Source organism: Pseudorasbora parva, chromosome 2 (genome assembly GCF_024679245.1).
Source record: "Pseudorasbora parva isolate DD20220531a chromosome 2, ASM2467924v1, whole genome shotgun sequence".
Lineage (NCBI taxonomy): Eukaryota > Metazoa > Chordata > Actinopteri > Cypriniformes > Gobionidae > Pseudorasbora > Pseudorasbora parva.
In genome coordinates this window covers 35,840,397-35,863,803 of record NC_090173.1, presented here as the reverse complement: position 1 = coordinate 35,863,803, position 23,407 = coordinate 35,840,397, and the positions used below count along the sequence as shown (strand labels likewise).

The 23,407-nt window shown below is 39.9% G+C and overlaps 1 long non-coding RNA gene across 1 annotated transcript; it reads left to right on the top strand.

The window, feature by feature from the left end:
- Window positions 1-3,782: 3,782 nt before the first annotated feature.
- On the top strand, window positions 3,783-22,438 carry LOC137041871 (uncharacterized). The gene is made up of 4 exons (XR_010898166.1): window positions 3,783-4,011; window positions 7,538-7,696; window positions 21,226-21,321; window positions 21,413-22,438. It is a non-coding gene; the product is annotated as an uncharacterized lncRNA (long non-coding RNA).
- The last annotated feature ends 969 nt before the right edge of the window (window positions 22,439-23,407 follow it).

Here is a 23,407-nt window from a genome sequence, read left to right as displayed (position 1 = left end):
TGCACAAAATAATCCACTCTCTCAGCCCCCATCACGAATCTCCATTTCTAAATACATATGGGCTCACGTGGACCAATAGTCTGCTTAAATGTACACATCTGGGGTAAAGTGCTGCTCTGACAAAGTCTGACACAATGACCGTAAATCTGCATATATGGCAAAGCTTAATGCCTCTTTAATCTAAATACGGCAAATGCATGCCTTCGAACCCTATATCTGGATCTAAAATGTAGATTTATGCTAAGAAGGGCAAGGGCTTTGCAAATGGACATATTACAGGAGAGACTAAATGATGGGTTCGGGCTTGTAAAACCACTTGCTGCTCTAAACACTCTAGCTGTTCCCCTTTGAGGATCTAAAAAAGATGTGTTGTGAGAAGAGAACAATCTCAGAGTGTTAAAGTGTGGTAGTATTTAACCCTTTACCATCACACAGGTCCAGTTCAGATGAGGTTAACACTTTTGTGATCATTTAAACATAATTAGTGTCGTACATTTTATTTTTGACCACAAGACAGGGCTAATCTAACCTTTTAGCTCATGCATGACCATGTCTTAAGCACATGACCAAATAGGGCAAACAAAAGTCTATCAACATTGTGAATAACATTTATTTTAAAATTGTGTTTATATATATATATATATATATATATATATATATATATATATATATATATATATATATATAAATAATACATATTATATATATATTTAATATATATTTACATATCCACATTAAAAAAAAAATATTATAGGGAACTGTTAATGCAAAAATACTAATAAGGTTGTATGAAGCTCTTTTTTTTAACTTCTTTATGGTAAAAGGGCAGTTGTGTCTATCTGCCTTTTTAAGTATGAACTGCAGTTTTAATGTAGACTGGGTAAACCCAGCCTGATCTGCCGGTGATTTGATTTTGCCCGGAAACTCAGTCTGGAAACCTGTACATTAGTTTGTACTGCTGCTGTTACACTTTTGCAGAACCAAACACAGACTGGCTTATCCACCTGGCCTATTGGCAATTTTAACACGATGACGGATAGATAAGGATGGATCAATGCCTGTTGATCACACCTCTTGTGGTCTTATTTGTTGAATGACTATCCAGTTGCATACAGTGTCATTGAACTATACCCGTTGATCTCTTGTGCAGTAGAAAATATAAAGCAGAGTGCTCAGACCAATTTTCAGTCTTAAATTGAGCTTGGTCTGGTGATAACCAGACAAGTTTTAATGCTTTTCAGGAAGTGAAATGATAATAGAAAAAAAGTATCCTCTCAGTTTTTGCAAGCAAATATAAGTCATCATTTGCTCACCATGTCATTATTCAAAACACACAGGACTGACTTTTTCATTGTATATTCGACCTGGATTAGTAACACACAGATTCTGCCATAGTCGTTGCCTGGGTTACGTATGTGTGGGGCGGAGCTATCAAAGTAGGGTCAAGACCCTTTTGGGGGGTAGGGGCGTTTGTTTTGGTGATTTGAAATAACAACAACGGTTATCAGAAAGCACTTACCCCACCTTTTGGCCGCTGCATCAAGAAATGTCACTTGAATCGCTGTTATGTGTGACCCCTCCTGTTCGAACCACCTGCTCCAAGCGGGACTCCAACCCAGGTCTGCTGGCATGAGAGTTGGAAGCTTTAACAAGGATGCTAAAGGCTGCAGCCTCTAGTGTCAGTCGCTAAAGCATCTCTTGAGGTCAGAGGAGTGAGGTTTACTTGCACAGTGACTAGAAGTAGACCTCTGTTACACTCACCTCCTTAAACCTCACTTCCATCCGGGTCACGGCACCGTCTGCCGACATGAGAGTGGGACGCTCTAACAAGGAGGCTAAAGGCTGCAGCCTCTAGTGTCAGTCGCTAAAGCATCGCTTGAGGTCAGAGGAGTGAGGTTTACTTGCACAGTGACTAGAAGTAAACCTCTGTTACATACGCAAGGAGAAAGGCTGCAAAGCTGACAATTCAGATGCGTCCATGTTTCAGCTTGTTTTTGGAAAAAACGGAAAGACAAAAGGGATCATAGATTTTCATCAGTGACAAGCTCAAAAGGAAACATCTGCCATGTGAGGGTGCATCAGTGCTAATAAATGGCATGGGTGACTTGCATATGTGTGAAGGTACCATTGATGTGGAGGCGTATGTTGGGATTGTGCAGAAACATTTAATGGCAACAAGATGACATCTTTCCTGAAATGCCAGGCCTCATTCTGCACAAGCTATATGTCCCAACCTTTCTGTATTAGTGGTTGTACTTTAGGCTCCATGAGTAGTAGTTCATTAAAGGGTTAGTTCACCCAAAAATGAAAATTTGATGTTTATCTGCTTACGCCCAGTGCATCCAACATGTAGGTACAAAAGGTCGGGACAAGCCGAGGCTGTCTTTGTTTCTTCAGTAGAACACTAATTAATATTTTTAACTCCAACCGTTGCTGTGTGCCAGTCATATAATGGTGTGACTGTGAATAGGTAACAATTCTATGAGAGCAAAACAAACAACAACAAAAAAACATGCTTAGAGAATATGCACTGTGAGAAACCGAACAGTATTTATGTTATTTTTAAGGTAACCATTATGATTATACGATAACGGTCAAGCTGGCGCGATTATATATATATATATATTATGTAGATTTCTCATTCGACCGATCCGCGCAGGCACTAATATATATATATATCAGCTTATTTCAATTTATCATATAGCGACAATGTGGGCAGATCAGTGATGCAGTTAATACAGTTAATTTAGTAATTAATTTTATTTAGATATTTAGTTAAAACTTAGAGATGGAAATTTTTGTGTCCCCAAATGAGCAAGCCAAGCCAAAGTTGACAGTGGCAAGGAAACAAAACTCCATCAGGGAATAATGGAGAAAAATGTATAAGTTTGACACAACATAAGACTCATAAGCATGCCTGAATCGTTCATTCGTGTACTAGGGTTGAGAGATGGACCACAGCAATGAGCAAGTAGGCTTCTTAAGACTTAATGCAGTATATGTTAAGAAGCATGCAGTGTGTGGCCATTTATGAGCCATTTCTGTCACAGCAGCGTGGCTCTTGTCCCCTGGCAAAGGCAGCTGATCCAGTTCTGTCAGTGCACTCTTATATACACGTATACTTTAGTGCTGTCGAACACCTGCACGTCTCACTCCATTTGCCTAAGAGCCAGGGGAGACAGGTCAAGCCGAGGCCATGCTTCATTTCCTCAAATGAGGACAGTGCAAAGATTCTGGAGACACCCATTTTTTCCCTCTCCCCTCAAAACTCTTCTGTTCCATGCCCTGGGCTAATTGGAGCTGGCTGAGTGTAAATTGAATGAGCGGAAATGTGTGTTGGGATTGTGATCTTTGGCCCACTTACGTGGTACATGTGCAAATGTGGGAGATGTATGGTTGTAATGCAGTCTGATCTTATGCACACTGAACCTGAGTGAGAGGTTCCTTCCCAAGGAACGTGTCCTCCTCATAATTCAGAATCAGCCATTTTACAAGGCAAACAAAAACAAACTTGAGCATGGCTGCCCATTATTCCACTGTGGTGTCATTACATGGCTGAGTTAACCCCAGTGGGCCTGCTGTGTTTGCACAACGATCTGGCTGAACTGCCCAAGAGGGACTGAATGTCTCTTATTCTACTCTGTTACATGGCCACTCCCACTATCTCTCAGACAACCCACTCAAACTTAGACCTTGCCTAAGAAAACAAGTACACTGTGAGTCTTTTGCAAAAAAAACCCACCATCCTTCATTTCGCCTCACCTTCTAAGTCGTGCATAAATGCTGTCACTGCCATCCCTCCTTCAGACAACAGGCAGTGACAGGAAGTATGTGCTGTGACGTGCCTGTGTGCCCCAGCGGACCCTCTTTAGGAGATTAAAGCCCAGAGCTGACAGCTCTTTAATCTCTGGTGCTTTGTTAGCAGACCATGTGGTGTAAAAGCAGCAGTGCCTTATGGGGAATAGGTCTGGGACGAAGTCATCCACAACATCAGCAGCAGCTGAGATAGAGGTAAAATCATCAAACGTTACTGTAAATATTACTCGCTGAACTCACAGATTCGGAAAAATGCATTTTCAGGAGAACCCAAATATGCCTTTTCTTGAAACACAGAGATCACTTTTTTGCCATGGTCAAAATTAAGTATGGTGCACAGTCCACGGCACATTCCAAACTGTGCACATCATCCGTGTGCCTGCTAGGACCGATGGCAGCTGTATATGCTGTATGTCTTACTGTGGAAAAATACTGACTCACTCTAACTTACTGTGTGACATAGAGAGAGGGAGCGGCACTCAGGGAATTCCATGGCAACGCGCTGACCGAGAGCGACAAGATTCTAGAAACATTCCAAAAGAAGAAACACAGGGTGCATGCTTTAAGACCACAGTCTTCCTTTTATAGTGCTCTCCCGTGTGCTTGCAACAGTTGGAGATTTGCCAGTGCACTAATGTTTATGGTGAGATAATGAGGTCGCATTCTTTGTTTCTACGTCGTTCTCTTGCAAAAAAAAATGTAAAAGTTTTTTTTAAGGTTGGGTTGAAAATGTAACAAAGTAGAGCATAGAAACGGTTATGGATTATTAATAAATCTAAGAGGAAATATCATGCAGACTGTAATGCACAGCTGAAATAAAATATTAAGTGGGCACTTTTTGAACGCATGCTTTAGAAAATAACATCCACAGTGCAAAAACCTTCTTGCAGAATTACACAAAGCATCAGATTAGAGCTGGGTCACAAATTTAAAAGGTGGGGAATGACCCCACAGTTACCCCCATAATAAAAAAAATGCAGCAAATCTTTTTAAAATAGTATATAAACAGTACTGCTTAAACGTTTGGGTTCGGTAAGGTTTCTAAAAGAAGTCTCTGGTGCTCAAAATACAGTAAACAGTAATATCGTGAAATATTATTACAACTCTTTTCTATTATAATATATTTTGAAATGTGATTTATTTCTATGGTGTCAAAGCTGAATTTTCAGCACCTTTACTCCAATCTTTAGTCACATTGTCCTTCAGAAATCATTCTAATAGGATGATTTGCCATTTATTATTATTATTAGCAAATGTTGAAAATAGTTGTGCTGCTTAATATTTGTATTTGTCTGGAAACCATGATACATTTTTTCAGCATTCTGTAATAAACAAAAGTTCGAAAGAACAGCATAAAAACATTTTTGTATCAATCTTTACTGTCACTTTTGATCAATTTAATTTGTAATTAAATAGTTTAATTCATTAAAGGATTTGTTCACTTCGAAATGAAAATTTCCTGATAATTTACTCATCTCCATCTCATCCAAGATGTATGTCTTTCTTTCTTCAGTTGAAAAGAAAATGTTTTTTTTTTTTTAAAGAAAACATTCAAGGATTTTTCTCCACATAATGGATGTTAATTGTAACCAACGGGTTGAAGAATGCAGTTTCAAAGGGCCCAGAAAAGGGTCTAAGCTAGTGAAAACATTGGCCGTTTTCTTTATTTACTTTTTAACCTCAAATGCATGACTTCTGTGTTGTTCTTCTTCATTGTGTATGACTTCATCACACCGGAAAATGTCATGAAAAGGTTTATTTTTATAAAGGTGTTAGATTTAGTCTTTGTCCATTCGTTTTAACACTGGGTCGGTGCTTCCACGTACGCTACAAGCGTGACATTTCCTTTGTGACAGCAAAGAATAACAACAAATATGTGCATCTGAGGTTAAAAAGTACATATATATATATATATATATATATATATATATATATATATATATATATATATATATATATATAATTTTTTTTAAAGCGGGGTGAAATGCTGTTTCATGCATACTGAGCTTTTTACACTGTTAAAGACTTGGATTCCCATCCTAAACATAGACAAAGTTTCAAAAACTAAGTTGGACGTTTGATGAAGTATTTCTGTGTGAAAAATACTCCTTCTGGTTTCTCACAAGTTTCGGAGAGTTTTTTTCGAGTATGGCTTGGCTTGACGTCGACAGAGCGGAAGGTCCTTGAATGGGCCGTACGGGCTCTTCTCCCAGAAGGGTCCGCACGCGTGTGACTAGAGCGAGAGAGGAAATGCACGCCCATAAACACTCGCTCAGGTGCAGATCCACCCGTGCAACACTTCTGACGCGCCGCGCTCCACTTTATTCCTATGAGTGACATCAAGCGACTTCAAGGCTTCAGCACAGCATTCCGGGAAGGCAGCGCTGCATTTGAACCGATTTGAACGCAGAAATGACGGGAAGCGTCACAACAAGCTTCAGTCGTGTTTCGCAAAAATGGATCTCCACGGTCACAGCTGTCACAGGACTTCACTAAATCAACAGTTACCAAAGAAGTGTGTTTTTGACGGAGTGGTCCCAGCGATAAAGGTTCACAGTCGTGCGCGGTGAGTAAAACTGCTTCAAATGTCTGTGTTGTTGGCTATCTTCGCATAAGTAAACATCAGTAAACAACACGATAGTGTATACCGTTAGTTAAATTATCGTTTTAAACAGTTAAACCGTTTTGCTTGCTACTGCTAAGGTTTAGTCGCATACAATAGTCCATAAACCGAATCATGTCCTCATAAACTGCGAGTAAAGACACACAAATGTTGACAGGCCACTAAATACAGTACATACCACAGAGACGGACGTCCTGCTGTTGCTGTTTCTCCTGTTCAATTTATTTCAGCCTCTGGATCTGATTCTGGATCATATCTGTATTAGCTGAATCTGATCGATAGCCATGGTTTATTTAGGGTAGCGTTTTCTTCTCCACACTTGAGGATGTCATCGCTTTGTGCGCGCTCGTCATTCTTTAGCTCCGCCCACACGATACACCTCCAGCCGCTCGTTTTTTTCCGGAAAGACTCGGTACAGCCTATATTTCTTTTATAAGTATAATAAAACTAAAGACTTTTTGGAGATATGAAGGATGCAATACTACTTTATAGGTACTCAAGATTGAATTGAGATTGACTGAAACTGAGTGCACCCCCCCCCTTAAAGAAAATGGCCAATTGTTTGTCTAGATAAGACCCTAGATAAGAATCCTCGTCTGGGATAGAGCAGAGCCTTCAAAACCTTTAGAAACGGCATTGATTTGGACCTTCAACACGTTGGTTGCCATAGAAGTCCATTTATGTGGAGAACAATCCAGGAATGTATTCCTCAAAAAACCTAATTTCTTTTTGACTGAAAAAGAAAGACTTGAACATCTTGAATGAGATGGGGGTGAGTAAATTATCAGGAATTTTTTTCTTTTGAAGTGAACTAATCATTTAATTATATAAACATTATATGAATACTAATAATTCCATTATACAATATCAATACATATTAATTACAATTCCAGTTTCATTCCAGTTCAAATTATAAACAGTGGTCAAATGTTTCCCTTTGATGTAAAAGTTACTTTCTGACTCTGGATGAGAGTTATACCATCAGATACATAGATTTCTTTCCTCATCCAACCTGGTGGAGATCCACTCTGCATAATCTCAGAGTAGATGATGCCACTTTTCTTTGTCAGTTTTGTTCTCTCTTTCTCCGTCCCTTAGGTCTAATTAACCAGCTCAGGCTCAGCAAAGTGCAGTCAGCCAATTCAAAGGCATTAACAATTCATGGACAGACATCACAGAAATAACCAGACCTTCTCTTTCCATTTGGCTCTGGAAGGGGGAGGGTGGGTCACGGAGGTCCCTGCTATACAGATCAGGGTAAGTCTATCATGCAATCGGCTCACTCTCTCCTCCAGTGCAGCATCCTTTTGCTTCATCCCATGAGGTTGCACACGCTGGAGCACTTTTATGAAACTGGAACCCTGCCATAGAGATTGAATGATGCACAGTGAAACAAGAGTTCCTTTTGCACATTCTAAGAATGCCCATCAACACTACATAACCATATTTGTTTTTTTGCTACAATAGCAAACACTTAAAGGCAATCTGTGTGCAATGCTGTCATCATTTACTCACCCGTTCCAAATGTCATGTCGTTCCAAACCCGTGAGAATTTCTTATGTTCTGTAGAAAACAAAAGAAGATGTTTAGCAGAATGTCCAGTGTCAAAGTGGATGGGGAACAGGACTTACTTTCATTAAAGAAAGTCCTGCTTGCACAACATTGATGATAAATGATGAATAATCTTTGGTTGAACTGCTTTTTTAATTGTATTTTAGTTAATTGTAAGAACACAAACCTAATATAGTATGATATAGATTGAATACACAATAACCAAATAGTTTATTCATTGAGCTGTAATACAATATATAAACAGAGTTCTGATAGTCCATGTCACAGCAAATTTATTTTTTCACACAAACAAAGGGTCTGCATTTGCGGCAAGATCTATTCTTCGACTTTTGGCATATCCCAGTCCAGAAGAAGCTGCTCAATAAAACATTGCTGTCATGGTAAAACTTTAATGGCTCTGTCTTAGAGCATTAACCCACATGAACACACATTTAGAGCATCTTTTCTGCATAAGCCTATGTGACGGTCTTGCCTGGGCGGTCTGCACAATGAGGAAACAACATGTGGAAATGAAGGATCCAAGCAAGAAAGAATAAATCAGTTCCACAGCATATCTCGTTAGTTCTGCTCTTTATTTAAAACTATTTTCTCTTTTAATCCTTTTAAACTCATGCTTTGTGATCGTATAGTGGATTGTTTTAGAAAGAGAGAAGTTATAATAAACATTTTCAATGAATTAATCACAAATCAACTCAATGAAAGACAATTCAACAACAATTCAATTAAGTTCCATATAAAGGAAAACATCCCCACCTAGCGGTGAACATGCGCAATACATGAATAAAACAATTAATCCATTAAACACAACACATTTTACAAACATACCTGCACAATGAGGAAACAACATGTGGAAATGAAGGATCCAAGCAAGAAAGAATAAATCAGTTCTACATAAAACACAAGATAATGCACAAATTAATTATGATTGTGCCACGTATTACAAAATAAAAATAAATCATTATAAAACAACACATTCGACGCCAAACACATATGAAAAGTTCCCTAAGGAGTTCATAGAAAGAAACGTCCACAAAAAAAGGAAGTATATGCGTTTTACACACTTTTAACTGATAATTCTCTGCCTGCTCAAAACGTGCGACTTACCCACAGCATATCTCGTTAGTTCTGCTGTGGGCGGTCCCCATTCCACGAGCTAAATGCCATCACGTATTCCTGCAGATGGCGCTGTCCCCATTTATGCATCATTTAACACTAACATTTACACTCCGTTACATGCACCCCCCTTAAATTATGCTAAACTGGGGAAGCGCCTGTACAGAAAACTTAATACAAGAACCAGAAAAGGGACAGAGGAAGAAAAAGAAACTGTGAAACTCCTTGACATTTTGTAGTGTAAATATCAATTACAAAATTCCTCCATAGGAAGTGTGCAAGTATGGACCGGTACCAAAATCCAGACCTAAGACAGACTAAAGAGATGCCCTAAACACCTCTCTTCACATACACAATTCAAGGATAGAAATGACTTAAGAGACAAAATCTCCACTCAAAACTAAGTCCAACTCATAATTTACCCATGAAAAAGACTTTTCACCACATCAAAAAGAGAAATCACTGGTGGTGACGAATCATCCACAAACTGACTATTCATCTCACAAATCAATCTTTGGGGAGGTTTAATGGTCCTACCAGCCCTAGTCCTACGTGTGCCTGTCTGAAAATGTCGTGGTTGATTGCAAATTACAGGGTCAACTGTATCCAGAACAGGGTTATTGACTATATGTGAAAGTGGAAAAACTGGCGTTGTCAAAGAGGGCTGAGAAGAACTCTGATCTATCTCATCGTCATGAGGTAGTCCCTCATCTAACAAATGCGGAACGTCACTTCCCAATTCAATGTGTTCAGAGTTGTTACAAGTATCAGAGTCTGCCTCCGAATTGGAATTCTGCACATCCAAAGAACACTGAACTCTAGACAAAGCAACTGAGTCACTGCCATTATCAGGGCAGCTTTGCTGATCAGACTGCATAACCCAGTGGGCTGTTCTTGCATCACTCTCAAGAAGATCAGGTAAGTCTGCAGTTGAATCACTTGGTAAATTGACTCCATCTTTGTACAAAAAGTTAACAGGGAGTAAGAGGTTCCTGTGCACTATCTTTTCTCTGCCTGTCTCAGTGTCTCTTATCCGATAGACATTAATGGGCGATCTCACTGACATCACTTCATAGAGGTTGGACTCCCACTTGTCTGCGACTTTTCGTTTGCCACGCTCACCACGATTCGCCAGAAGGACTCTGTCTCCCAGGGTCAAAGGTGATCCCTTCACTTTCCGATTGTAGATTCTTGCATGCCGGGCCTGCTCAGTTGAACTGTGCTTCTGCGCAATTTTTGCAGCTTCACCAAGGTCACACTTAAGTTTGGATACGAAATCTGAATACTTCACAACAGTATCATCCTTCAAGACATGTTGGAACATCACATCAATTGGAAGACGCGGAACTCTCCCGAACATCAGAAAGAAAGGCGCAAAGCCGGTGGTCTCGTGAACAGTACAGTTATAACAGAATGTCAGCATCTGCAAAGACTGTGGCCACTTGGCTTTGGACTGGGGAGGTAAGGCTCTTATCATGTTCCCTAAGGTTCTGTTGAAGCGTTCAGTGATCCCGTTTCCCATTGGGTGGTAAGGAGTGGTGTGTGATTTATTGACACCCGCCATATTCAGCAACTCTTTCATCAGTTTGCTCTCAAAACTTGGACCTTGATCTGAATGCACACGCCTAGGGAATCCATAAATGCAGAAGAGACTGTTCCATAAATGATGAGCAACCTGCTTTGCAGACTGGTTCTTACAGGGAAAAGCGTAGGCTAATTTGGTGAAATGATCCGTTGCTACCAAGACATCCACACTCTTATCACCCTGCTCTGCTGTCCAGAAATCAATACAGACGAGTTCCATTGGCTCAGAGGTGTGTATGTTCTCAAGGGGAGCACGATCTTTCGGTTCAGGTGTCTTGCCTACAATACATCGCATGCAGTTCCTCACATAATGCGTTATATCGTGTTCCATGCCAGTCCAAAAGAACCGCTGTCTGGCTAATGAGAGAGTCCTGGATCGCCCTTGATGACCAGCTGCATCATGCAATCCATGAAGCACTTGCTGTTTTAAAGCATCTGGGACTATGAATTGATACAACTTTTTGTTCATTTGATTGTCTCTTTTGACTTTGAAAAGCATGCCATCTCTAATGGTAAGTTTACTCCAATGCTTAAGAAGTCTCAGGACAGTATGAGGCTCACTAGCACGTTCACGCTTGTCAGGACGTCGGTGTCTCTGAACATAAAAGAGTGCTCTACTCACAGCGGTATCCTGTTCTTGTGCAGCTGAAAGTGTGCTTGTGTTCAGCGTAGCAGTCTGGTCAACATCGAGGAAGGGCGGAATGGATTCCACACCCATGAATTGTCCTACACCACCAGAACAATGTGCGTCTAATACTGCGGCTACATCCTGTGAACTCAAGGCATCTGTAGACACCTGACATTGACTGGCAACTCCAGCTGCACCAGAAGAATCATCAGCAGGACTCAATAATTGACAGTTAGTGGTAAGTCGAAAGGAATCTTGGACGACTTGATCTACAACTCCATCAACCTGATTAAGCAAAGACTGGTAAGGTTCTGTCACGAGTCGGTGGCTTATACTGGATTGGACAAAAGGTTCCCTGCTCAACGCATCTGCGACTATGTTTTTAGAACCGGGTACATATCTCAGGTCGAAGCTGAAGGAAGCTAGCTTGGCAACCCAGCGTTGCTCGCAAGCATCGAGTCTCGGCTTGGTGAGTATGTAGGTGAGGGGATTATTATCCGTCCACGCTGTAAAATGACGGCCCTTTAACCAATAATGGAACTTGTCGCATATCGCCCACTTAAGTGCGAGGAATTCCAGCCTGTGAGCTGGGTAATTCATCTGAGAACGAGACAATGTCTTGCTAGCAAATGCTACCGGTCTGGCCATAGTGCTACCTTCTGGAATCTGGGAAAGAACAGCACCCAATCCATCAAATGAGGCATCCACAGCCAGAATGAAGTTGCGTTCGAAGTCTGGGTGTGCTAGCGTTACACTTGTGAGAAGGTCTTCCTTTAAAGTGTCAAATGCTTTCTGGCATGTGTCCGTCCAGTCTGCTGGTAAGAGCTTAACGCTTACAGCCTTTGAGATGAGTTTCCTCTTTCTGCCTCTGGAGCCCTTTGAATCTGTCTTTGAAATAAGATCGAACAAGGGTTTGGCTTTAACAGAGCATCTCTCAATAAAATGTTGGTAGTATAATACCATACCTAAGAACGATCTGATTTTCTTGTGGCATGGAGTGATTCCATCAGAGTCCATTAAGTCCACTGCTTGAACATCTGTAATGGCCTTTACTTTCTCAGAGTCTGTCTTGACACCATCCTCACAAATGACATGTCCAAGAAACTTAACTGACTTTCTCAAGAAATGGCATTTTTTAGGGGAAAGCTTGAGATTGTGGGCCTTGAGTCTTGAGAACACCATCTCCAGCCTGTTAAGTGCAACCTGCTCATTGGGAGCAAAGACCATAAGGTCATCAAGATAGCACAGTAAATTTGTGAAGTTCTTATCACCAAAGATTGACATCATCATGCGCATGAATGTAGCTGGACTATTGCAGAGGCCCTGCGGCATCCTGTTATATTCATGTAGTCCAAATGGCGACGAGAAAGCAGTATATTTCCTATCGTCCTCATGTAACGGAACATTATAGAAGCCAGAGGTAAGGTCCATAGTGGAGAAGAAAGCATTTCCCCCAAGAGCAGCTAAGGCATCTGACTGGTGTGGCAGAGGATGGGCGTCTTTCACAGTTCTGGCATTCAACCATCGAAAGTCAGTACAAATCCTCAGATCACCGTTCTTTTTCCACACCAGGACAAGAGGAGAAGCATACTCACTATTCGATTTACTGATAATACCCTTCTCTTCCATCTCATTCAGTGCTACTCTCAGCTTCTCATAATGACTCGGAGGTACACGACGGTAGGGCAGACGAAAGGGTTTGTCATCTACTAGGCGGATCCGATGTACAAAATCTTTGGCTTCACCACAGTCCATTTTGTTCCTTGAAAATATGGACTCATATTTCACAATGAGACGAAGTAACTCACTTTTCCAAGCCGAAGACACTTCACACGATGTCAGATCCAGGTCTTTCAAACCCAAGTCGTTTAAGACATGAATCAACTCATCATCAGATTCCTGAGAAGCTTCCTCATGTTGAAAGTGTTGAACATGAGACTTAATATGGTCGCTCTCTGGAAGATCTTCCACTGCGATGCATGGAGAAACGTCTGCAATCTTTGCATTTCTTCTTAGTGTCAACACATTGTTCGTAGGATTTATAACTTTCACAGGTACCCATCCGTCGCCCCACAAAGGTGTAATGACTCGGCCTACCATAATCTGCTTAGGGCTACATTTGGATCGGGTGGGTTCCACAAGCACTGTACTTCCCACAGACATTGCAGCATTGGCAGGGAGCTTGCCCCAAACAAGATGTTCACTTTTAGGTTGAAGTGTCACACAGTGCTTGAGCTTAACTGTACCTACTCTTTCAGGTGTGTGATCACCTCTCCATCTCTGTGTGTTGGAGAGCAATGAAATGAACTCTAAACTCTCGTTCTCTCCATTACCGCTTGGAAGTGAAATCAATTTCCAGTAGTCATCTGTATTCTTCAGGAGAGTCAGTAGGCTTTTGATGGCATTACTGCCCAGGATCATCTCATCTGTCTGGCCTGGAACGATCAGCGCAGGTATTATCATTTTACATCCGTAAACACAGACAGACAGATCATACATTGCAGTTGGTGTGACTCGATGACCACCACATCCAATAATCACAACATCATCGGCAGGACACTTTTTTAGCGCGGAAGCACTTGCCAACAAACTAGCTTCAGCAGCCTCGCTGAGAGTGCAGGCCATTGAACCACTGTCAAGTAATGCAGTGAAAGACGGGCCATTTTCTACAGATACAGTTGTGTAAAATAATGAATCAGCTCTGGGGACTCGTTGTATTCCTTGAAAGACAGCAGTTTTATCGGGAGAGACACTGGGTTTGTGCTGCTCATATACAGACTCATAATCTTGTGTGTCAAAGATGGGAGGGTTATCAATCTGGTCTGTACTAACCTCCCTTACGCACAGACCTGCTAGTTTTCCTGATCGGGCTGAGGCGATTGTCTTCTCCACCTGGGACAGAAACGTCTAGAGTGACCTGGTGACTGACACTGGAAACACAGTCGGTGATCACGACAATGCGTTAAGGCAGAGTGAGCAGCATCTTTGCAGATAGCACACGGCAAAGCATCAAAACCTTCTATTCTAGGGAGACTCCTATAAGGCTGGCGTTTTGGATGAGACTGAGGTCTGTTAGTGTTGGTCAGCAGGACTTTTTCAAGCATGTCAATGACCTTTTCAAGAGCAGAGAAATCTGTACTTTTCTGTTGTTCACACACCGTGGGAGCGGGCACTGGAACTGTACTGAAATTAATCTTGTTGACCGAAACTCTTTCACTTTGGCTGCGATGCACTGTACTGTTGGCTTTGAAAGATAAATCAGACTGATAATCATTAAGTACAGCCTGTACTTCATGTGCTGACCACTTGTCAATCGGTTTGGACCTGAAGGTTAGGGCTAAGTCTTTACTCGGGCAGTGTCTGATAAACATGTGGACCACCTCCACACTGGGCTTGTCAAGAGTTTTACCTTGCTCTCGCAGACATTCAGAAGCAACATCCGCTGCTTTGTTGAGTCTCAGCCAGTAGTCGTACGAATTTTCGTCTTCCTCAGGTAAGGTAGTGTAAAAATCAGCAAGTGGGACAGGTGAGTAATGATTACAACTGAAATGTTTGCGCAGTAGGCTATAGACAGAATTTGGGCTGACAGAGGTGGCAGAATCACAGTTCCTGATCCAGAATTTGACTACATCTTTTGCTTTACCACGCAGGTGCACAAGGATTTCCTCCACATGTTCATCATCATTCATGTTGCTCTTTTTAACAAATGTCCTCATTAGATCTTCCCATTCCTCAATTTCAATTGTGTCTGAACTATCCCCTCTGAATGAAGGTGGCTCCTTGACTTTTCTGTGCTGAATTACTTGGTTTTGTGACTGATTTACTATGCCTGAAGGGCAACTAGCCTTAGAATTGTCAGGTTGTTGTCTATTTGTTAGGCCAGTGTCCAAGCTATGGGGGCTAAGATGGGACATAATGTTGTCTGCTAACTGTTGACCAATCTGATGGACAATTGAACTCATTTGCCCTAACATATCAGGCACACCATGTTCAGCATTAGGCGTTGACGTGCAGGGCCCTGAAAACTTATGACTCACATCTGACTGCATGTCTGCTGTATCATAGTCTCTTAAAGGGCACAGCCTTCCCGTAATGTCACGTCTAATATTACCATTGCCAGTATTGGGGCTGTCCATTGAAAAGGGAATTGGAACACCTAAAACCCCTCTGCCTCTGCCCACTGGACTAGGAGTGAATTGGTTAGGCAAATATCTATTGCTGTTACTCATTATGAGCAAATGAGATGTGTTGCAGGTTCACACACACACACACACATACAGACATAAACTCAAAATCAATGATCAGTGCAAAAAGTCCCATAAATTGAAAAAGGATAGAGCGAATGAGTCCTTTGATCGCGAAAGACGATGGACCAGAGATGAACAACTGATGAAGGGCACTTCCAGTCCTTATGTAGCAGCACGGCGATTTCTATCAACTTGCTTGAAGACGCGGCCCATAGCAACACAGCGACATCACAACTTCACGGCACCAATGTGACGGTCTTGCCTGGGCGGTCTGCACAATGAGGAAACAACATGTGGAAATGAAGGATCCAAGCAAGAAAGAATAAATCAGTTCCACAGCATATCTCGTTAGTTCTGCTCTTTATTTAAAACTATTTTCTCTTTTAATCCTTTTAAACTCATGCTTTGTGATCGTATAGTGGATTGTTTTAGAAAGAGAGAAGTTATAATAAACATTTTCAATGAATTAATCACAAATCAACTCAATGAAAGACAATTCAACAACAATTCAATTAAGTTCCATATAAAGGAAAACATCCCCACCTAGCGGTGAACATGCGCAATACATGAATAAAACAATTAATCCATTAAACACAACACATTTTACAAACATACCTGCACAATGAGGAAACAACATGTGGAAATGAAGGATCCAAGCAAGAAAGAATAAATCAGTTCTACATAAAACACAAGATAATGCACAAATTAATTATGATTGTGCCACGTATTACAAAATAAAAATAAATCATTATAAAACAACACATTCGACGCCAAACACATATGAAAAGTTCCCTAAGGAGTTCATAGAAAGAAACGTCCACAAAAAAAGGAAGTATATGCGTTTTACACACTTTTAACTGATAATTCTCTGCCTGCTCAAAACGTGCGACTTACCCACAGCATATCTCGTTAGTTCTGCTGTGGGCGGTCCCCATTCCACGAGCTAAATGCCATCACGTATTCCTGCAGATGGCGCTGTCCCCATTTATGCATCATTTAACACTAACATTTACACTCCGTTACACCTAGTTGAGCCCACCCGCTACCCCACCTCCCCACTCCTAAAATCACCAGAGAAGATTTAACAGTCATTTAGCAAATAAAGCTCCACAGCCCAGATCAAAAGCATTATATCTGTTCAAATGGTACCATGGGCGACTGTGTATTAACCATAGTATTAACCCTTTTTACATGACAGGTGGATGCAGCGTCCTATCCCTATCGAGAATGGGGTTGCTGCTACAGTAGTGCCACACACAGACAACCGTCTTATGTATTCATTTGAAATGTGTGAGAGTTTTGTATTAATAATGTATAGCCTAGTTCAAATGGTGATTTAATTTTTTTTTATCTTGACTACTTTTTTGTTTGTTTTGTAACAAAACAGCATAATTTATTTTAAATCATTATTTTATGACATCTTACCATTTTCTGTTGCTTCGAAATGATAGCGCTGTGGACGTCAAATGGTTTGGCCATGATGAGACACACGAGGACCAATCACATTTGGCGTTAATGGCGATAGCTAGGCGCCATTTTTGTAGTCTTTATGGCTTTTGTAATTCAGAGTTTCGACGGTGATGAAAATGATCAGTGAAAAATAAATTAAACAATGAATTAAAAACAGATAGAATCAGATAAAACAATTAATTTTACTTATAGCAAGACACTATGATCACACTCACGCATAAAGATTATGCAACCCATGCATAATATAATGGCATGGTCCAGACTGGTTTTTACACAAACAAGTGAGATTCTATGTGACGCCCCACATCCACTGACGGCGTCAAAGACAGTAGGAGATTAAGCACTAATCTGATGATGGGGCACTCCCGCCAAATACAATAAAACAAAATAGATCTCCTTTTTCATTGAAGGCTGTTGATTAAATCAGCTTACCTCACTATACAAAAGCCCCATGATCCCAGAAATCCACTGAAGCCTTGCTCCTATAATGTCTTGAGCACTTTAGAGGATAAGCAATTATTACTGGAGGCTATTTACTAAGAATCTTAATCTTAAATATTCTAATCCATGTATTAAATTGATTATGTGCTAGTTTAAATAATTACCAATTTAAAGCTATATATATATATATATATATATATATATATATATATATATATATATATATATATATATATATATATATATATATATATATATATATAAACATTTGTAGCTTTAAAAAACATTTGTAGCCTATATTAAATGCCAATTTAAGTAATATGAAATTAGATAAAGTAGGCCTACATGAAATGCATATTTGTCTGTTACATTTTTTATTCTTTTAATGGCACAAAACTAAAATCAACATGGTTCTCAAAGTCTATTCCAAATAAATCTTCGCTGTTTGAAGCATGATATAAGCTCCATATGCTATGCATGAGCTGTTACATTACAGTGAAGTTTTCAACATAGTAGAAGTCTGCACTCCATTGTCCTGTTTCCTGAATTGATTGCCCTTTTTACAAGATGTAAAATAAGTCTCTGTCTGCTATGTGGAGTTTTAGCTCAAAATACCCCGCAGATAAATTTTTATAGCATGTTAAAATTGTCACTTTTTAAGGGTGAGCAAAAATGTGCCGTTTTTGTGTTTCCCTTTAAAGCTACACTGTGTAACTTTTTTAGTTTATTCTTAGCTAAAAACACTTAGTTCTTTCAAAAATATATGTGCTCATTAATGTATATTTACTTCTTTCAAGTAATAAAGTATTCTCGTAAGTTTATAATTTGCCATTGAAAATCCATACGGGTGAGGGGTTCGAGTGCTGGTCGCCATGTTGCTCCTCCATCTTGAAAGAACATACCCGTAAATTCAAGCTTCTCCTTTCGCGTTTTAACACTCAATGGAACCGTGTCGAATGTGAAGAGGGGGATTGCCATGTTAATCTTGGACTAAATCGGCCACCGTAGGAGTTAAAACAAAATTAGAATTGAGAGGAACAGAAACTATTATTCACTGGATGGTCATATACCTTTACACCGCTAGATGGGGGAAAATATCACAGTGTAGCTTTAAATGCAAACTAGCTGCTGCTCATGGAGCGGAGTTTCAAGAACTCCAGTTAGCAGCTCTGATTACCTCATGCAGACAGGCAATGAAACTGTTCAGCCTTTTATGTTCAAATCAGAGTTGGACAATGACAGAGAGACACAAGAAGAAATCACAACATGTGGAACATAACATCTCCCGGAATGGTTAGTTGATGAATGTATGTATCTGATGTGGAGTTAACTATCTTCAAGTCATTTGTTAGCATATTCTGTCATGATAATCTCATCCCCTTTGTTTTGTGTTCCCAGGGGTAGGGTTTATGCAAATTTCAGGGTTAGTGATGTCACTAGGAGGAAGCTTGTAGTCCCAACCAACCGTTTGTTGTAGCCCTTTAAAAGCAATTTATCTTTAACAGAAAATATCTCCCTTTGCTTTGAACTTTGAGTGTCGTAAATTTGCAGATATTGTTTATGCTCAAACAGAAACATTACACACTAAAGTTAAAAAAGTGAAATCATAATCTACCACCCCTTAAATGATGAAAGATGAACCAATTCATTATATCAATAAAACATCATTATATGACATAATACAATATAATTAGAACTTTATTAATTTAAATATTTTAATATTAAATAATCTTGTTATAAATCTGATGCATTCACAAGGTCCATATGGGTTCAAATAACTTACATGCAATTTGTTGAATATTATGTATGAAATTCATCCACATTTGTTGGTAAAAAAGGGCAAATAAATTACGTTACACATAGGCCTACCTTGTTACAACCTGAAAGTGCTCTTAGCCTGAATATTTTCACGAAAATTAATTAATAATACAACATATTGCATATTACAATAATTACTTTCTCTTTTTTGCTGGTTTACATCCAAAGGCACCCACCTTCCTCAAGCTCTGTGTTGGTTTGATTGAGCAGGGTTTTTAAACAGAATATTTACAAGCTCTAACATCGTAGTGATTCTTTCTGGCTGACATGATAAGCTGCAATGATGACTTCTGTATGACTAATTCCTCTCCCTCGGGCTGGACTGGAAACACAAGGCTGTCCTATGTGGTGAGAAATCTCAGAGCTGCACAATCCTCATCCTCATTCTCCTCCAACTGTGGTAAAATATGATTCACCATTCACGTCTCCAGAGCAGGAGCTATTCTTGGTGTCTTAATCTTGTGCGTAAAACAAAAACTCAAAAGAAACATTGGGGCCATTTGTGTCTCAACATCATTATTGTCATCTGGTAAAGAAATGCTGCTTCACAGGTTTCAAGGTTCAGGTTACTTGCATAGAAGGACATAATAGACAGTTCTGTCAATCTTAAACAGGCGAAAGCAAACTTCTTCTCAGTCCTCTTTAGGAAGGAAGTCCACGTTGGTGCTCTGGTTGGTGAGGGCCTGTTCCAGCAGGGCTCTTTGCGTGATAGCAGGCAGGTAGAGGAACGCGTAGAGGAGCCCCAGCAGCAGAAGAGCGATGATCAGAGGAAGACCCCAATCTGTGGTCATGATCGGGTCTTCGCAGCGGGCCTGGAGAAAAGAGCCCTGCATTGTGCCGATGGCCGATGGAAAGAGAGACAGAGAGAAATGACCGTAGCGTTCTCTGCAGGTCCGCTGTCCAGAGATTGTTCGAGTGTGTGTCTGTGTGTGTCCCTTTGGCAGGACACACCTGCCACTAGCACACGCTTGGCACCGAGACACAGCTGTCAACGTGACACTCCAGCCAGATGTCACCAAATCAGGCCTGCTCTAGGAGGGACATCCCCAGACTGACAGCAGACACGATGACCTACGTCAAAGACATGCAAAACTTTGATAACGTCGTTAGTTACATCCAGCATAAAGTGTGTTTCATCCTTAAACTCCTATAAGGGTATTACCTGTGTGTGATTGTTGACTTAAGCCACTCTCAAGGTGGTATAGGGGTAACATTGCTCTGGCACATGGCTGATTTTGAATGTTATGCAACTCTGTTTGGGCACATCACACTGTTTCGACTAATACCTGCAGCCAGCACTTCCTCATTACCACAAATCACCTTCCAAATCTAGAATATGGATTATAGCGCTTGCATAACGTAATTATGTAATTCTTAGTAACATTTTATGAATCAGACAAAATTGCCTGCACTTCTTAAATATATAATGGGATTCATTTTGGGGTGTATTTTTTTAAACACATTTTTAAACAACAACAACAATTGTTTTCCTTCTTTTCTTCTTCTTCTACTTAAAATAAAATACATACTTTCAGAAAAGTGTGGGGGGAGATTTAGTATGGGAAAAGATTTAGTTTTAAAAAAAAACTATACAATAGATCCATCCATCCATTTTCCAAACCATCCTATGTCAACATATAATTTGTGGTCTTCTGGGGGTCTCTGGACCCCAGTTTAAAAACCAATGTTCTATTTCTGTAATGCAGTTTTAGACATGAAAATATGTTTTCATGAACTGTCATTTACAATTGTTAAAACATATTTTAAAAGAGTCATTTCATTTTATATGTCATCAAGGTCTATACTTGTAAGGGCCAATTATTTACCCAGTCAGTGATATATTTCCTTTAAACTGAAAAAGGATGCAGTTGAGGTATGAGTCTGACTCAGACGGGCTGTCTTAACCTCTACAGAGAAAGGCCTCTCCCTCAGCGCCTGCAAAATCAGGTCACCTCACTGCGGAGCACCAAAGCAAGGACAGGACTCATAGTGCTGGTGAAACCTCAAAGGTGTCCATTGTTTTTTTAGACGCAAAAGCATATTTCGCATAATCGTTCCCTCTGTTTTGTATTTTCATGATTAAATCTGATTCATATCCAGCAGAAAAATCCAGCAAAAAAAACCCAGCATGGATTCCAAACCAGCAAGCAGCACCCCGTGCTGGGATTCAACAAACAAGCAACCAGCATTCCATGCTGCAATCCATTAAACCAGCAACCCATGCTGGGATCCAGCAAACCAGCAACCAGCATCTCATGCTGGTGACCAGCAATTCAGCAAGCAGCAAGCCATGCTGGATCCAGTAAACCAGCATCCCATGCAAGTAACCAGCAAACCAGAAACCACCCCATGCTGGGATCTAGCAAACCAGCAACCAATGCAGGGGACCAGTAAACCAGCAACCAGCATCTCATAAAGGGGACCAGAAAACTAGCAACCAGCATTTCATGCTGTGATCCAGCAAACCAGTAACATGCATCCCATGCAAGAGATCAGCAAACCAGAAACCAGCACCCCATGCTGGAATTCAGCAAATCAGCATCCCATACATGGGACCTGCAGACTAGCAAGCAGAAATCCAAGCTGGGATCCAGTGACCAGCAAACCACCAGCCCACGCTGGGATCAAGCAAACCAGCAACCAGCTTTCCACATTGGGATCCAGCAAACCAACATCCCATGCTGGTGACCAGCAAGCAGCAACCCATACTGGGATCCAGCAACCATCATATATGAAGGGGACCAGCAAACCAACATCGGAATATTATCAAAAATATGAAATATTATCGCAATAATTATTGGAATAATAAAATAGACAGACATGTCTAATGAAAACCCAGATGTGCTAAAGTTAGAACGGCTCTAAAATGACTTTAATAACTTGATCTTTTATTATGTTTGAACAAGGCCCTTAAGGGGAATGTTTTTCCACTGTCGATGCTATTAATTGCTTTGGATGAAGTACATGAACTTAATCATGTTATTGCTGCAAGGCTTATCATTAAGTTCTGCACTTTTTATATTAGGGTCGTGGTAATTTTTTTAGTGCTTTTTTATTAGAATTTGTGTTCTTATAGGTGCAATATTGTATATGGGTAGTTGACATTTAAAAACTACAATTAAAACACGCCAACTTCATGTCAAATTAAACATGTAGGAAAAAAAGACACCTGAATTCAATTTCCTTTTACCACAAAATTTACCAAATAACTGTCTGTTCAGAAAATCCAGTATACTGTCATTCTATCATCTCTATTTTTCAGACAAAATCTCTTTATTCACAGGCAAAATCTGTTTTAGTCATAGGTTTTATAAATAAATGAATCGGATTAGTTGATTGTTTCACTAAAACACATTTGTATATTTCACACAAAGATGTATTTTATATATGAAGTTGAACAAGGAAACATATCAGAAGATGAGCTCAAAATTCATGTCTGAGCTAAAGGACAGATGAAATCAATCAAAAGGGACAGTAAAGAGAGAGACACACACAAACACACACACGTGCAAAACTGTTTTCAACATTGATATAATAAGAAATGTTTCTAAATCATTCTAAATGTTAGAATGATTTCTGAAGGATCATGTGACACTGAGGACACTTAATTTACACATGTGCACGCACACACGCACGCACACACGCACGCACGCACGCGCACACACACACACACACACACACACACACACACACACACACACACACACACACACACACAGGGCTTCTGTGTTTTATAGGGACTTTGAAAGGATGTTTTCCATAGATTTTTAAAAATGTATATTCGATCCTCCTACACTAAACACAACAATCACACAAAACGTTCTGCATTTGTGAAAAAAAAATGTTTTATATATATATATATATATATATATATATATATATATATATATATATATATATATATATATATATATATATATATATATATATATATATATATTTTTTTTTTTTAAATATTAAAACAGGATTTAAAAAAAAAGATATATTTCACAGTTTACTGTTTATACTTTATTTTTGATCAAATAAATTTAGCCTTGGTCACCAGAAGAATTTCAAAAACTTTTTTTCTTTTTCAAAAACTTTTTCAAAAACATA